This window comes from Dermacentor silvarum, chromosome 4 (assembly GCF_013339745.2).
Source record: "Dermacentor silvarum isolate Dsil-2018 chromosome 4, BIME_Dsil_1.4, whole genome shotgun sequence".
Taxonomy (NCBI): domain Eukaryota; kingdom Metazoa; phylum Arthropoda; class Arachnida; order Ixodida; family Ixodidae; genus Dermacentor; species Dermacentor silvarum.
The window spans coordinates 112,067,603-112,084,785 of NC_051157.2; the positions used below are offsets into that span (position 1 = coordinate 112,067,603).

Genomic DNA, 17,183 nt, shown 5'->3' on the forward strand with positions numbered 1-17,183 from the left:
CTTGTCTGTTGAACTCTGTCTTATACGAAACGCCGCCACACATACATGCGAATAGACCCGCTGACGCTCGCCTTCCAAGGCCGACGTTTCTTTTCTCCACTTGTGTGCAGTCTTGGCTTGACTCCCCACTCTGTACTGTCCCTGCTACGATACCCGTAGCATGCAACGCGGGAAACTACACTTGACGACCGTGCGCTCACTTCGCGAGTGCTTTGATTTATTGCATGTACTGGCTGCGAATGTAAACACGCCAGAGCATACGCGTGCGATTGTGCGCCCTCCCAAGTTGCACGAAGCCAGTTGAGCTGGTCGCGCGAGTGGGATATCGAGATCGCTTCACTCGGGCCCTTCATTAGACAGTTTTAGTTTAGCGTGGTTACCGGAATAGCGGGCGTACCGGAATAGCGGGATCGAAGTGCGCATGCGCAGAACGCTAACCGACCCATACCGTTTACCGTGCGCACGCTATTTCTCAGAGTTAACGTTACCGTGTTAGCGTGGTGTACGTAGTGTACGTAAAACATGGCGGCGGTCGCGGTCGCCCGCTTCGAACTGAATTTGGCGTTGTTTTTGTAGAATTCACTTCGTTCGTAGCAAATGACTGCGTAAACGGCTTATGCTTAGTCTAATGCCGCTTCGCCGAGAGAGTGTTATGGCTAATCTTGAGGAATTTTCGAGATCGCTTCTCGTTTCGAACGCGCCTAAGCCTAACGAGAGAAATTTTTTCTGAGATGCGAGCGCCATCTGTCGATAAAGTTGGGAGATAGGCGCGACGACGGCATATGGCCTCTGAGATGGGAAGATTTTGGAGGCTATGGTAGACAGCTTGTACTGCTTGTCTGTTTCGTTGCAGATCGACGGACATGTGAAGTAAAAATACAACGCGCTCCTGCTTCCATTCCGCTGCATATCGCACTTTCCGGACGCACACACACATAGAATTAGGTGCCCTGTGTATGCGAAATTCAAAGCGTAATGGAATAGCGTCCCGCACGTAAACTACGCTATCACGCTATACTAAAACTCTCTTTCTGCAAAGTTCGTTTGCGGAACGGTAACGCTATTTCCCGTAACCCCGCTATTACGCTAACGCTAAACTAAAACTGTCTATTGAAAGTTACCACGTGCCTCGCGTAGATTTCTCGAGCCTTAAAACGAGATTAAGCCGTTTGATGCCCAAACGGCGATGCAACGGTGTGTGCGTGCCGTGTGCAGCGGTTGTGAATGTACCAGACTGATCACATTGATGTGTAGCAGATTGACTGATCGAATAATTAGGTGAATAATTGCGGTATAATTAGAAACACCGGCAACGAATGCATTTGTTGCCTGGTTCTCCGCAACTTTAAATCGTCGTATTAACGAAGGACAACGATAAATGAAGTGTGTCGTTACAGCTATACAATTACCCTTGACGATTGCCTGTTTCCAAGGGGGTGCGCTGCTCGACGTGACCAGGCCCATCGAGCCCTGCTAACATTTCTGATGGATGCTGACTTGGCCTCCCGTTTATAGATTTGTGTTTTTGTTTTCTTCTGTCTGAGTCTCCGTTATTTCTTTATTTCCTCTTTCCTTTCCTCCTATTTTCATTTCCTTTATTCCCTCCTCCTAAAAGAGTAGGCAGGCGTTGTGCCCCTCTCGGTGGCAGTTGTCAGCTTGCTCCCTCCCTATTTACTTTGTGTCCTTGTGTGTATATGTATAAATATACCAAATAATAATAATAATAATAATAATAATAATAATAATAATAATAATAATAATAATAATAATATAATAATAATAATAATAATAATAATTGCTGTTCGCTACCAAACGCTGTGCGCAGTCAATTGCATTGTAATAGAAATGGCGCGAAAGTCGAGCCTACGGAATAGATTCAGCGAGCGAAAAATTCCTTACAGCTATTTAACAGTTCGCTAAACCAGACGTGAGGCAGTTATTTGAAATTATAGGAAAAGTTACTGAAATGCGTGCTGTTGGCATGGATTCGCACTTAAAACGAGCTCCTTTGTTGATTTCCGCGCATGGCGCGTTCAAGCAATAGCGATAATAGCGGCTCCATAAAAAGCGAAAGAGCGATAATAGCAACTCAAGTTGCAAAAAAAAAAAAAAAGAAAAATAAGTAGTTCGTAAAAAGGAAGACAAAGAAATATAATAGCAACAACATGTACGAGCCATATTTTGAGGCAACAACAACAACGTAAGCGGAAGCCGTCTCGACTGCAGGCATTTCGACATTTCCGAAAAAAATAATAATAATAACTTGTGAGTTTGTTGTGCGACGTTGTGTGAAGGAAGTTTAGAAAGGAAGTGTACATATAGATCAAGGAGGAAATACGCCGAAATGTGCGACCTTGTGTATGTTTTACGTGCTGTTCCACGGGTACTAATATGCTTATTATCACACAGTCATCTATGGGAATTTTACGCGAGCAAAGAAAAGCGACCGTCTGTTGCACTGTAAGCGTCACGTGATGAGCTAGTAAGATCGAGTTAAACAGGTGTCGCACAAAATAGCTGCATATATGATAATACCGGTTTCATGTATAAGCTGATCTAACCGTGTATGCTATTATTGTATATATGATGTAAGTAAGTTATATTTTTCTAGGATCACCGCGGGACTATGTAAATTGTGTTGATATAAGGAAGATGAGAGACCTGAAAAACCTGAAAGGAAGAAAACGCTTCGTGACGTCTTTAGCACTCTGAAAAACGCCAGTATAAACGAAAAGCTTTTACGCGGGAATTGTTCATAAGAGAAAATTCTAGCCAATCACGATGCTCGACACATTATTAGCGAAGACTGGCGACCAATGGCAAAGAGCACTGACAAGGAAGAACGTCGCGAATTTGGCCTCGCGTCCTCCACCGCTTCGAGGCCACAAACCGTTTCCTCAGCTTTACCGAGACACGCAAATTGTCAGGTGTTATCCAACACGGAATGAAAAATGTCGTATAACTCGACTTAGTTCTCCAGCTTGTTAATTCTTTAGACGCGTGGCCACATGGATAGCCGTCTCGTTCATCTCGCCAACGCGTCAGCTTTCGCGACCACAAATACCGTTTCACCTCACGCCCACGCTCTGAAGTTGCGCAAAATTTTGCCGTGTATACCTTGAACTGTTGCTCAGCGACACTAAGAGTTGGAATGACATTCTTGATGCGCGAGATTGTGTCTACCTGCTCCAGTCCACTGCCTCGAATGTCGGTACTGTACCGGCGCAGCCACCCATCTAGGGCACAATAAAAAAATAACAACAAAATAATCATAATAAATCCCCTGAACATTGCGTTTGTGGCGGCCAGCGGCTTTCTGGCGCTGGCCGCGGATTTCTATACACCCAATGTCCAGTTCTTTCTGAGAGAGTTATCTTCCGCGAGTATCGGTCTGCGTGAGTTTCGCGCATTCGATATAGCGAACAATTCGCTTTATCCGGGTTCGTAATATCCGGGTTCGTTATATCAGGATTCGACAGTATTACGAAACTCGCGGCGCACGAGCCTGATACACAGGACCCCTGGAAACTTTTTCGTCGCGTCATATTTAAGAAGCACGGAGCAGCGGCTACAAGGCGAGTGTGTTCACATGGCGCCCCAGCGAACGTGCTCGAGAACGGGAAAGCGCCTGCCGAAAGTAACATCATTACGCCTAGAAGACACGCACCAGAGTATATGGTTGTTGCGTGCCTCGCCATAACCAAACCCGGCCGGCCAGTCCCGCCTTCTCTTCCTACACTCTTACCGTGTGACGCGCACTGCGTCTCATCTCTTCGGAGGCGTCTGAGCGAGGAGAGAGAGAGAGATGACTCCATTGTGCGTCGCGCCGCCGGCCGGTCGTCACCGTTGCACGCGTTTGAAGACGACGCCTAGAAGAAGCAGGGAGCCTGAGACGCGTGCACGAATCATTGTTCCGCCACCGGAGAGAGAGAGAGAGAGAGAAAGAGAGCGCTAGGCAGTTTTTGCGATCACGTCAAAGAAAGGCAACGACGGTGTGTGTGTGTGTCTGCCTGCGCGCGCGCGCGCGTGCGCGCAGTCAGGCGGGAAAATCTAATGTCACGCCGACGACCAACCATTAGGAAGAACGTGGTTAGGAGACACGGCGTGTTTCCCTCTTCCTTTCCCTTTCTTCATTTTTTTTTTCGTCCCCGTCGTTTTCTCCACCAACGATGCCGCTTCGTTTTATTTCCACTTTCTTTCACTTCTTTTTCATTCTTTTTTTTTTTTTTTTTTACTTTCGAGTATGAGCTGTGACCGTTTTACCGGCTGTTATTTTTACTATTTCTCTTTTTCTCGCCGATTCCTTTCTTGTTTCGAGTTGGAGGCTTTCTTCTTTTTTTCTTCGCAATGACCGCCCGAGATGGGGCGCACGCAGGAAGAGATGCGACGAACGATTGTGCCGGCGTATAGACGGCGGGTAAATAGTATAAACCGGATAAGAAGAGGCGACTACGATACTCTCTTGTGTAGCATTGCCTTAAAAAGGCAGCGTTACGTGTGTTGCGCTGTCTTGGCTATAGATCATTACGTAAGTATGAAAAAATTTTAAAAATACGCATATTGAAATTCATAAACGGCAGCGCCGCAATATAACGGTGTAATTTTTTTTTAATATATGCCGTGCTTGGGCCTAAGGATGGATGCTTCGCGCCGAGCATGTGCTATGACTTATACGCAAGCAGGACATCATCGAAAAGATCACGATATTCCTCTTCACGGTCGTGGGTTTAACTATTCCAGTCGAAATCAAAAAAAAAAAGAAAGAAAACGCTTTCTCAGGCTATAGGGTTCATAACGAAGGAAGGAAAATCACAGCGCAATAAAGACAATGACCAATACGCAGTGCGCACAGAACACTGTGCACAAGGCAGTGCACAGTGTTCCTGTCCTGTGCATCGCTTCCTTGCCCTTGTCTTTATTACGCTGTGGTGTTTCGTTCTTCGAAACAACAATGTGAAATCAATGTGGTCTGCTCGAGAGACGAGTGCGTACGACCTTTCATAGCAGCGATCAACGACAGGTTCTAAGCAAGCTTTTTCTAGCGCTTTTTCATCTAGCGGACCAAGGGTTCGCTCAGCTTTTGCTGTGAGTGAGTTATAGGGTTCTTCAAGAGAGCGGCTTAGGGGGCGAAATCTTTGCGTAGTGTATTTATCATCGTAACCATGATTAGTTAGATTAGGAACCCCTGCAGGACAAATGGCACCGGCATAGAGATGTTCAATTTCCGCTGTCATGCGTCACGAGACTTCCTTATTTTATAGCTCAGTCCGCGGTTCCCCGCCAGAATCATTGAATCATTCGATTTCCCAAGTCAAGGTTGTAGACCGGCTTAGAGGAACCGACAATATATAGCTTTCTAATTATCCTTGCCAGCATTCTTCAATGATACTAAATACTAGAATACAAAAAAATGTACTTATCTGCTAGTCTTCGTTCGTTAGTAAAAGAAAAAAAAAGTAATCCAGGACACACATGATTCTAGAAATAGTGCCCAACTTTTAGTCAAACCCCACTCGTTTTAGTTTCACCTTGCAAGAGAGAGAGAGAGAATGGAGGAATCCGCCTTGTAACACGAAATTTACGTCGAGCAAGGACGTATATGCAACGTACAAAGCGCTGTCTCTCACGCTACCCCCGTTATTTCTTCTGTAGGACACTTCGGTATTGTTAAATGAACAAGGTGAAAGCGTAGTTCCAGGTCACGGGCCTACACAACCACGTTGCAGCGCGTAACCCCCCCTCCCCCCCCCTCTCCCGTACGCACACACACATACACACAAGAAAAAAAAAAAAACGAGAAAAAAACGTAGAGTCCCCCACGCTGTTTAAGTTCACGACACGCCGTCGGGTCCCACAAGCATGAATAATGAAGTGCACGGTTCACGCACGAACTTAACCACCGACATATAAACAGCGGTCGTTCGCTCCCAGTCGACGAAGAATGTCTGTGTAAAACGCACTACACCTCCTCTGGCGTCTGTGCCACGGCGCCCTAGCCTTTCTTTTTTCTTCTTCTTTTTTTTTTTTTTTATGCAGCGGCTCCCTTCACTTGCTTGCCCCACGTGTAAGTGCGAACCTGACTCGAGACAAAAAAGCGTCTCGTGTCCGCGTTTGGAGCTTACGCGTGTTTCATTTGCATATTCAGTGGAGGAGGCAGGTCGTGTCGCCGACTGTTGTGCGTGTGTGTGCCCGCGAGTGTGCGGTGTACGTTACGTGAATGCGTCTTGTATCTCTCTTCGTGTTTTCTTCGCCTTTTTTTTTTTTTTTTGTCTCTACTCGGTACGGAAGAAAAAAAAAAGGCAGCAGTTATCGCACGGACCACCGGTAGGGTCCTGCAAATCCATTCACGTCGACCACTTAGCGAGTACGGATAAGGACAGTGGTGGTATCGTTTGTTGCGTCGATAAATATGCCCGCTTTATCTAACGCTGTACGAGCTGGTTCACGGTATGCCAGCAATTGCACCGGACGGTAAAAAAAAGTTTAACAACACACCGGAACCATTCCTGACGTGTAAACAGGAAGCTTCGCTTGCCGCGGTGAACCACAAGAGCGGAGCGAACGTTGTGCACGTCGGTCTGTTAGTTCTACATAGTTACGTGAAGGGTCCAGTTCTGTCGCGTCGTTTAGGTGCTATCAGCGAAACTGAGACATTAACGAATGTGTGCTGTTGCCTTTCGCAGAACGCGCATAAAGTATAACTTCGTTTCCGTCGTAATTAACGACACGCGTTGCGATGTATACCCTGCGGACCGTTGAGGTACTCACGCGAGAATTTTCACTCACTCGTAGGACATTTGCATAACTGTTCCTTTCTTTTTTCATTACGTTTTTTTTTTCTTTTCTTTAGTAGGATGTGTACAACAATTTACGCTGTTTCAGAGAAGAAGGGGTGCGTACGTATTCGTGTTTTTTAAGATATCGTAGTGTCTACGATATGGCTACTAAAGTAGATTCTGCGTGAAAGCTAATCTTCGTAAACGTACACTACTGATACGAGAGTAACGAACTGCAACCGAGTAGCTCTGGTTGGCTGCGGGATACCCGGTTATAAGCGTGTATAATTAGAAACTCCACTCTCTCATTCCAAGAAGACGAGAGAGAAAGAAAAGGAAAGGAAATCTAGAACGTCCCGCGATGGCCCCAACTCCAATGTAATTCTTCCTTATTTTCTTTTCGTTACTATTACAGCCGAGCCCCTCGACGCATTCCCCGGTCTTGCGTTTTCCCGGTTATTACGTCACAGGAGGCCCCGTTCCGGCGTAACGCCCACACACCGCCCAGCGCAACTCCCCGGTTCGACGTCGTCGACCCCGCGCCGTTTCCGCCGTTGCCGTATTTCTTAGGCGTCGAGGTCAAACATTAGTCAAATTGACCTATAATGAATTCATTCCGAGCTGGCACCATCTACTTGCGTCTGTATGGCGGCCCGTCTCCTTCACTAGCATACGCTTTCCCGCCTTATAGGTTTTCTTTCGTGCGGATGGATGCCAGTAAAACGTTTTAGTATAAAATACGACTGTGTTAATTACTAGTATTTCTTTATTGCGGTGGATATATTCCATGCTGCACATGCACGTTTTATTGTTACTGTACTTCATACCAAGTTGCACGTAACAACGCGAAATCCCGCTTGATTTCATCACATTCGCCATCGTGTCTTTAGGACTATTTGTCCTCATTGGTGTGCTTCTTCGTATGCGTTTCTCTTACGGTATACAAATACTATATATTTAATGTACATAAACATGTTAGCTTAACATTTATGTATATTGTTACGTGGTTGTTTCGATATTACACGGCGTCGCTTCTTCTTCTCTTTACGCTTCATTTCAAACTCAGCACACCTATGTATCTTGACGTATTCTGCTAAGTGCGCCGGTACAACTCTGTAGTAAACAGCGATTGAGTGCCTTTATTTTTTTATTAAGTGAATGTATTGGTGAGGTTGACATAATGGGGGGTTCCGGCTGCTCGTTTTCGCTTGGTCAAGAAATTACATGCAATACACAGGCGGCCAAGGAAATTTGATAGTGAGAGGGATTATTATTATTATTATTATTATTATTATTATTATTATTATTATTATTATTATTATTATTATTATTATTACTACTGCTACTGCTACTACTACTACTACTACTACTACTACTACTACTACTACTACTACTACTACTACTACAGTAAGGGGTTTCTTTTGCATTTTGTGAGAGGAAAGTCCACTCGGTTCAGCATGACGTTCCACGGGGTGAATTTGACCCTCGATGCGGTCCGCTTGGCGGTCTAAGCACACTGGCGTGAGGCAATTATGCAATTACACTGCCCAGTCACCGCGTGTTGCTTCTTTAATTTTTTTTAATTTCTACATTGTTATTTTTGACTCCGATAGCAGCCGAAAGATTGCCGTTTAAGGCGACAAAGGCGGAAGAAAGGCTGTGTGAGGAGGAAGTCATTTGTTCCCGCAGCTTTGCGCGTGATCTCACCAGCGTGAGCAAAAGAGAGAGAGAGAGAGAGAGAGAGAGAGAACGCAATACAATCGCGCCGAGACTTCCTGTATAAGCTACGTCCAGTAGCGAAGTTGCAGGGAGACCTAGGTAACATAAGAATACAGAATGGTGCGAAGGGGACGAGTGGGGGGTATGAGTCTCGGCGGTGTCGTTGCTTATAGAAAAAACAGTGTTGGTTTATATGCAACGTACAGTCGCGTGTACTGTGAAATGTCGTGTATACGGTGTAAGGTTCCCACTTACTGGTATAGTGCTTTGTTCGCGTTCCGCATGTTTCTTCCTTTTCTTCGTTACTACTGTACGTAAAAAAAAAGCTGACAAACAAGCCAAAACACAATTCGTATAAGTGCGTTGTGACACGACTGCTGTGCTACAAGAACCGTGAAAGAGATACTTGCTGGACTCCCGCAGAGCAATTGGTTCCCAACGCGAAACGCTGGCTTCATTAAGAAATCTAGCTGCTAGATATTAAAAAAAAATCTAGCGAAAGAAACGAAGGAAAAAACAAAACTGTTGAGCGAAAGGCTTACACACGCAAAAACTGTTCGTATAAGAACAGACACTGGCCAATCGCGATGACGGATATTATATTAGCTAAGACAACCGGCCAATGGTAAACAACATCTACGAGGGATAAGCCTTAGATGCGGCCCCTATAGTTCTTCCCATATAGAATGTTGCAATTGTGTCCATCGGGGATACATTTTCACCAATAGTTAGCGGTAATTTCCGTTCTCGTCTCTCCCTCTCTCTTTTTAAATGTTTGGCTATGCTCTTTTCAGCTGACATTAGTATAGGCGCCGTAAATCTCCCGCCACCAAGGGCAAGTGTCTCCTAGCATGCGCAATAGCGAAGGCCGTTTCCTGCCCCGCGAGGTTGATTCAGCTGCCTCCGTCGACGGGGGTTATCCGCGATCATTTTACCATTTCCTGCGCGTACACGCTTTTTTTTTTTTTAAGTGCGGGTATCCGACTTGAAAACTACATCTGCAACTCGTTCCTGCTTTTATACAGCCAGATCTCGTATCTTAAAATCTCGTACCCGAGCATTTGTTGCATAGATGCGATAAATGAGCGTTGGCCTGAATCTTCAGACGGGAGTTCTACATTAACCACTGCTCTGATTAGAACGGTATACTTTAGCAAGATGCGTACCACGTGCCATTGCAGTATAGAGGTTGCAATAACAAATACTACTACATTTTGCTTTGTTGCCCAAAACATATGGCCGTTAAATACGGAATCTGCAAATAAACAACTAATAATAAAAAAAGTGATATCGCACACTTGCTTCCGATTACCGTAATTTCATATGCACATAATGAGATGTTCTATACGGAATCTATACTTCGCTCCTTTTCAAAAAACGGTGAAATCCATGAACATTCGCGGTATACCCAGAAAAACGAATACCTACAACATGGTGCTTGGGAATGTCTCACGCATACCTGGCGCATTCCGAATCAAGAATGTACGTGGGGGATATTTCCCAGACACCGCGCACACAATCTCACGCTAGAAAAAAACAATATATATATATATATATATAAACTTTGATCTTACTAAAATTTTGCTGAACTCAGTCGGACAGATGTGCCTCGGACGCATCAAAGCCGGTTACCCGACGTGGCGCGCATTCAACTGGTGCGTTTGGAGGAAATCAAATAATCTACACGTACAAGTATATATCAGACTCATGCAAAATGCAATGGACGGGGCCTTCAGTAAAATTTTGGAAAGCCAGGTCACGGAGACATGCAGATAGAGAGCACAAACGCAGAGTATAAGAAAGGAACTAACAATGCCTGCAAAAAACGCACCTGACGCTCTCACGATGACAATGCCAGCAGGGGCCGCCGTCTTGACCCCCCGCGATAGAGCGACCACGGGAACAGGAGGGGTTCGGCGCCGAGAACGACGGCTGGATTTTTTTTTTTTATATTCTTCACACAGTGCCACAAGCAGGCGCACACACGCACACACAATCACAAGCACACACTGAGCAGCCGATACAGCGGTAGCGGTGGCGTTCTCTCCGTGGGTCGCGGGGTTGTGCCAACACCACCTAGACTGGTTGTGCCCGCCGCGCTGAGCAGACGAACAGCAGACGATGCGAACTCGAAACACGCGGAGAGAACGGGAAAAGAAAAATGCGGGCGTATTCCGCAAATAAAGAAATAACTTCTCGAGCGAGACAATCAGGAGATGCAGCGCAAACAGAGAACAAACAGATAGTGCTCCTTCGGGTCTCGGCGGCGGAGCTCAGAGCGAGCGGCGGCGGCGGCAGCTGTTTCAAGACGGGACCTGTCTCGACGGTCGTCTGTGTATCCACCACGGCGCTGAAGAGAGCACGGCTCACGCACTCACACAGAAGAAGACACTTCCTTCGGCCAAGATGGAACGGCGGGGCCCTTCCGGAAGGCGGCACCACCGGGACGTTTTGGCTGGAGCCGCGGCGGCGAAGCGATGCCAGCAGCGCGACGGTATCCGCTCCAATCTCCCCGCCCGCAGCGACGACGGCGACTACGACGACGACGTCGACCGGCGCTCAGCAGCACCACCACGGCGAAGAAGTAGTCGCGGCAACTCGCGCGGTGGCTGCGCGTAGTACAACCTCGGACGATTCTGCGGCGGCGGCGGCGGTGGCGGCGGTAGGGCAACTCTCGCCGGCAGGGAAGAAAGAGGTGGGGGGAGAGCGGGCCTGGCTTTGAGGGGGGCTGGCTGGCTGACTTGGCTGACTGGCTGCTGCTGCTGCTGCACGTAGCCTGCTAGTGGACGGCCGTCGCCTTCGTTTCTGTTCGATCCGGGTTCCTTTTCACGATGCGGGGAGCGATCACAGTCGCGGCGACCGGCTCGATGGTGAGGCCCTGCACTGGCTGTTCTTTGCAGGCCGGCGCCGGATTGCGGAGTGAAGGATCGCGCTTTACGCGGGGAGTTAGCGCAGCACTCTCTCGTGAGTAGCGGGGTTGCACCGGGGGCGAAGACGGAAAAGGCAGTGCGCGGCAAAGTTCGTTTCTTCTTTAGAAGAAGGGGGGGACCGCCGTCGGAAGAAGACGTCGCCGGCGACGTCCTCTTCTTGAATGATGCGCGGGAGAAACCGTCACGAAAAGGGAGGACGCGAGCGTAAACCAGCCCGAGCAGGAACCAAAAAAAAAAAAAAAAAAAGAGAGAGAGAGAGAGAAATAAGATTCCGAGAGGAGGAAAAGGATGAGGAGGAAGAGACGCGCGAGTTTCGCCCTGCGACCTGCAGCGGGGCGTTGTGTCGTGTAGTGGTGGTGGGTGCGACAGGAGAGTGGTGAAGAAGAAGGTGGGTTGTTGGCGGGCGCTGGTATACAGGGGTGGCAGTGAAAGGAGCGCGGCGGAGGAAATTAAAAGTAAGAAGAAAAAAAAATGACGATCCTTTTTCGCGCTATGCGCGCGAGAGAGCGTGTGCGAGGGAGAGATACCTGTGGGCGAGAGAAGCCCGTTTGGCGAACGGCAAACGCGCTTTTTGGTTGAGGGGAGATCGCTTCCCACAGTGACGCGGGCCGTCGGCCGGCCGCCGCAACCAGCCGGAAATTCCAGGCGATTCGAGAAGGAAACCAGTGGCCCTTCTCCCCTTCCTCGTGTTCTTCGCCGTTCACTCTTCTTTCGGCCCCTTCCTCTCTCTTGCGTGAGATTGACTACGTTCGCCACCCTCTTCTTCCTTTCCATGCAATCACTCTCGAGAGTCGCCGTCAGAGCCGCCTCCTTGGACCTGCCGCCGGGTCTTCCGATGCCCTCGGCCCCTCTGCTGGCCTGGCGCACCCTTGGCCCTCGAGTCGCCGGCGGGCAGTTTGCATTCCCTCTCTCTCTCTCGAGTTTGTCGACTCGCATCCATTTGCTTTCTTCTCAGTAAACTTTTCAATTTTTTTCGTACACCCTCCGGTCCTGCCCTCTCGCGCGGTCGTAGGAGAAGACACGACTTCCAGGATCGGGTATAGAGATACACATCGAGGATGCATACGCGACCGGCGGCACGTCGGGCTTTGCGGACGTGGAACGGTAGCTACGTAACTGTCGAATTCCGCGCGATGCGGAGCGAGGATTTCGGTGAACCGGTGAACGTGAGAGGGGCAAACGCCCCCGTTCTGTGAGAAGGACGTGGGCGCGGCCACGATGATGCAGTTCCTCTCCCCCCCCCCCCCCTCCCCTGTCAACATCTAACACAAATAGGGGAACTTTACAAACTACGTTGCTGGAGGGCTGTGCCTCACTCACACCGGACACTTTCGATCGCGATCGAAAGAGCCTCGTAACAACGGTATAAGGCAATCGACACAGCGCATGCGCAGAACCTCAGGTTCTGTTTTCTTTTGTTATGAGATCGGCTGTAGCCTACGCTGTGCTTAGCAAGGCACACTTAACACAAAATCATTTCGCCATGTTGCGTATGATAAAGAGACTTTATAAATGCAAAGACTTTATACAAATACTTAATACCGATCGACTCGAGATCGATATCGTGTCCGACTTGAACTTCGGATGACTTGGTTTCACTTTCACTTAAGGTAAAGCTTATCAAGAATAAACCCTTAGCCGGATTCATGAGCTGTGAGATAGATCTTGGATAAATCGACAGTGAAACTGTTGCTCTCGTTGATGAGTGAACGATAGCATAATTAAGTTGCGGTGCAAGCTGTTTGATAACGGATTTTATTATGCCCAGTGTTCATTTGATTGAGTCATGGCGTTCTGTGGCTTGTTCTTGCGCTACTATGAACACCATGAGTTTTTCAACTTCATTTAGAGTTACTTAGGGTACATTATGAGGACACATTTTCGCCAGTTTTTGGCATTGTTCCTCGTTTCCCAATGTGGCACAATGTTTCCCATTGGGGCCACCGTAATCTCTCTTCATAGCTTGTATACTTGTGGCCCTGCGCTACCTTTCATGGCGTTATATAGGGTGTCCCAGCTAACGTTAGCCACCTGTTCAACAATAACAAAAAAAAATGATATAAAAATACAGTGCAATATAGAATTTTAAGAACTACTGTGTTCGCTTGTGGGATCCGTGACCACCAAACACCGTAATTCTTATAATTGTGTCTTGTATCGTGTTCTTCAAATTTTTTTCTTTTTTTCGTTGAAAAGTTTGGCTAACGTTAGCTGGGACCCACGGTATAAAAGCGACAATTCAAGAAGTTCTCTCTGTCATTGTGAATCGCATGTGAAATCAAGGTTGGAATTGTAATTGACAAGCACATGTGAAATCAAAGTACTTATCGCGCGTTGCAGGCAGCTAGCCATCATTATTAACACATTTGTGGTCGCTTCATGCATCATGGATGCCATTACGCGCTCCCTTACACCTGTAGGCCGTATTAGGCGTGATAAGCAGCGCTTGTTCAGTTTCAAAAGTCACGGAAAGCTTCGCCTTCATTACGCTTCGCCAACTTAAAGAGTCACTAAAGAGGAACATTAGGAAAACCTTTATTGGCAAAGTGCATTTCTCGAATTCCGAAAAAGGGCCAGTCTTACTCGGAGAGTATAGAGGTTTGGTAAGGCCAGGAAAGGCGCAAACGAAAGATGGCAAGCCTTCATAAAATGCGCCTGGAGTGTTCATATAATTGCTATCGCAATAAACGCGCCCTAGTAGCGTGGGCGTGCCTATGGGGGCTCCTTAATTAATAAGAGACTGAGGGCGACGCCTCCGTGAAGTTCACGCACATTAGCTGCCGGTGACGTCACGTATTTTGAGCCCGTCCGTTCTGGTGCAGCAAGTTGCTGTTTATCGATTAAGAAGGATCTGACTGCATCCTCAGGCTATACCGGAGAGCCAACCGTGCAAGCTGCGGGAACTTCTGGCCAAAAACGACACAAATGCGCGAAAGAAAGCTTGAAATCAACGACGTCGCAGTAACGCGTATATGGTCACTAAGGCTTGAGCGCGAAATGCAATGCAGCGAAGCGCGTGGTCTATATTTTCTGCGCTTGTAACCAAGCCTGCGATAATTATTGGAAATAGAGCTTGGAAAGAAGATTTTGCCGATTTAGATTGACATTACTGCGCATTTAACTGCCATAGAAAGGATATCTATCTTTAAAATAGCTAATGGACACGACCGAAATTGCCTATGTACTGGGCGCATGCACGTACACCGTAAAATAATTTCCACCCCTAAAAGTGAGAACGGGTGTAAATGCGCCTATAACTCACGCACTTACACCCTTTTTACACCGCTAAAAGTGAAAAAGGGTGTAACTGTGTCTATAACTCACACCACTACACCCTATACACCGCTAAAAGTGATAAAGGGTGTAAATGTGTCTATAGCTCGCACCCTTTTTGGGTGTAAGGGTGTGAGCTATAAACACATTTACACCCTTTTTCACATTTAGTGGTGTACATTATCTCACGGTGTACGGGACGCTGCCAGAGCGGCGTGAACGTGAACGTGTGGGTCGTTTCAAGTTCCCTTCGTTTCAAAGGGCGTCAATGATGCGAGTGCGCGTACGGTGAAGACGTCGGCCGGCGCCGCGCCGACGACGCCAGCAACCGCCGGCATCGCGCACTTCCGACTGCGGAAACAGGCACGCGACCGTGAGAAAAAGGAAGCGGTTATGAGTTCCCATCTTCCCGAGCTCGGCGGGCTATCCGATTATAATTCAGACAAACAACATTCACGGGCGCGTATCTCTCCTTTTTTATATTTTCTCTTCTTTTTTTTCCCGCATCACATGAAGGCGTGCAAGTGCGAACGGTCACCTTCTCACGCCGAGATTTCTTACATTGCACGCCGTCCTCTCGGCGTTTTGGCGTTTTCGCAGGGCGCTACGGAAGAGAGCGTCTCGTCAGTTCCGCCAGTCCTCGCAAGAGTCTCGGTCGCTGCTTCCGGAGTTCACGCGTGTGCGTGCAGTTAAGCTGCTCTCAGAACGCGAGCGAATTGTCGGGAAAAGGGGCAAACATACGATAGCGCGGAAAACGAAGTATACAGTGAGGACGTGGCGCGTTAATTCTCGGCAACTTATAACCGGCATACAACCTATATAACCGGTATACGATTTTGCGTCCGTTGCGTGAGCCGCGGAGAGGGTTTACTATAGTTGCTTCGAAAAAGGGCTTGCAAGTCCGGAGAAATGCTGCATCTCTCGGAAGCTTCGGACGAAGTCATGCATGCTTCTACGATATCTTCAGCCCAGAAAAACTGCACTGGAAAGTTACAACGGGGAGGGGGGTTCGCAGAGGTATATGATACGGCCGTGACGAAATCATCGACGGCTCTCGAAAGGACGTATAGCGCAAGTGTCGATTGCCATTCGCATCACGTGCGTCGCTGGAGGAAGAAAAAAGAAAGTAAAAGCAAAGTTAATTGCAAAACGAAAGGGTATAGTGAGAAGGGCCGAACTCGTATGGCACGACTGGTCGCGTTGTTTGCCAAATACACTGAGCGCCGCAGCGTCCAGCACGCATACCAAGCGAATGAGTGCGCAAGCGCTTGCCCTGTGACGTCACGAGGTTACGATATGGCCGATACATTAGTGATTAAAGAAAAAAAAATGCCAACTGGCTTCGGCGGCCTCCTCACGATGCCCCGAAGCGAAATAACTCTTGGCGGTGTCTTTCGCTCGCTTCCACCGAGATTGTCGCCGTTTTGTTTTCTTGTTTTTTTTTTTTGTTATTGTTTTTTTACCACGTATGAGCGTATAGTTGAAACAGGCGGGAACCGCGCGACATGATAGCCATTTGCAATCGACTCCATGAACACCTGGGCAATAACCGGGGAAAATGCGCGCCGTCGCTGAAATATTTCTCGGCGTGACCGTACAAAGCTTTCATGACTCTTTTTTCACGTGGCATGAACGTGAACGTCCGCATCACCGACGCACTTTGTATTCACATTGGCGAATAAGAGTGAAGATATTCTGATAAGCTTCCAAACTGACGCATATGGCGACACAAGCGGCAAAAAGTCTCGAGAAGAGATTCAAGCTTTGTTGACTCATCGGTGAAAATAAAACGAAGGCGTTTTTGGCGAATGTGTCATTGCTAAAGATCGGAACTTTAGTCAAAATGCCTATCTTTTTCTTTGCGTCCTCATCGTGCCTATATAACGTGCAAGCACGAACTAAGGGTCTAGAAACATTTTAGTGGAACTTTTATTGCGCCTATGAGTGCATATATTTCTGAGTTGGTGCCTATATACCATGTTGTCCCATGTATAAGTTGCGCCAACGTTAAAAAATATTCAAGTGCCGCAACAGAACCAAGGTAATGTTGTTCGCCGTCGCTGGGAGCAAGTCCGACGATTTGTTTTGTATTTCGACTAATTACATAATTAGTTACTATTAATTCTTCAACTGCTCATACATTATACTCAGATCAATAGTGCCAATGAGAAAACTGTAGACCGCCCTGCGAAATTCCTGATCCAGCTTTCTGTTGCTCAGTACGTGCTACATAATTTTTTTTCCAAGCCTGAAACGAAAGCATTTCGCGGGATTTCTTGCAGGCGCACTAGAATTGCGGAGAGACGAGGGTACATCACTCGCGCTTGGAACTGCTCTTTTGCGTTTGCAATAATGTTAACACATCTAAGCTTTAACCAAGTCGTAAAGATCGAGAGAGAGACTGAAAGAAAGACCATGTGTGATTACTAATTTTCGCTGCTTAATGCCTTTAGTTTTGAATGTGCCGTTTGTACAATGGATACAT

The 17,183-nt window shown here is 47.4% G+C and overlaps 1 protein-coding gene across 5 annotated transcripts in view; it reads right to left on the reverse strand.

Annotated features, from left to right (window-relative positions):
* The window catches only part of LOC119450503 (uncharacterized), a 228,589-nt gene that overhangs the window by 70,482 nt on the left and 140,924 nt on the right, over positions 1–17,183 (reverse strand). Inside the window, exon 1 of one of the 5 annotated variants that reach the window (XM_037713980.2) lies at positions 10,327–11,628. The exons of the other annotated variants lie outside the window; for them this stretch is intronic. The gene's annotated coding sequence lies outside the window, so the exon portion shown is untranslated. Of the gene's footprint in view, positions 1–10,326; positions 11,629–17,183 lie in introns of those variants that run through there. 5 annotated transcript variants of the gene reach the window in all.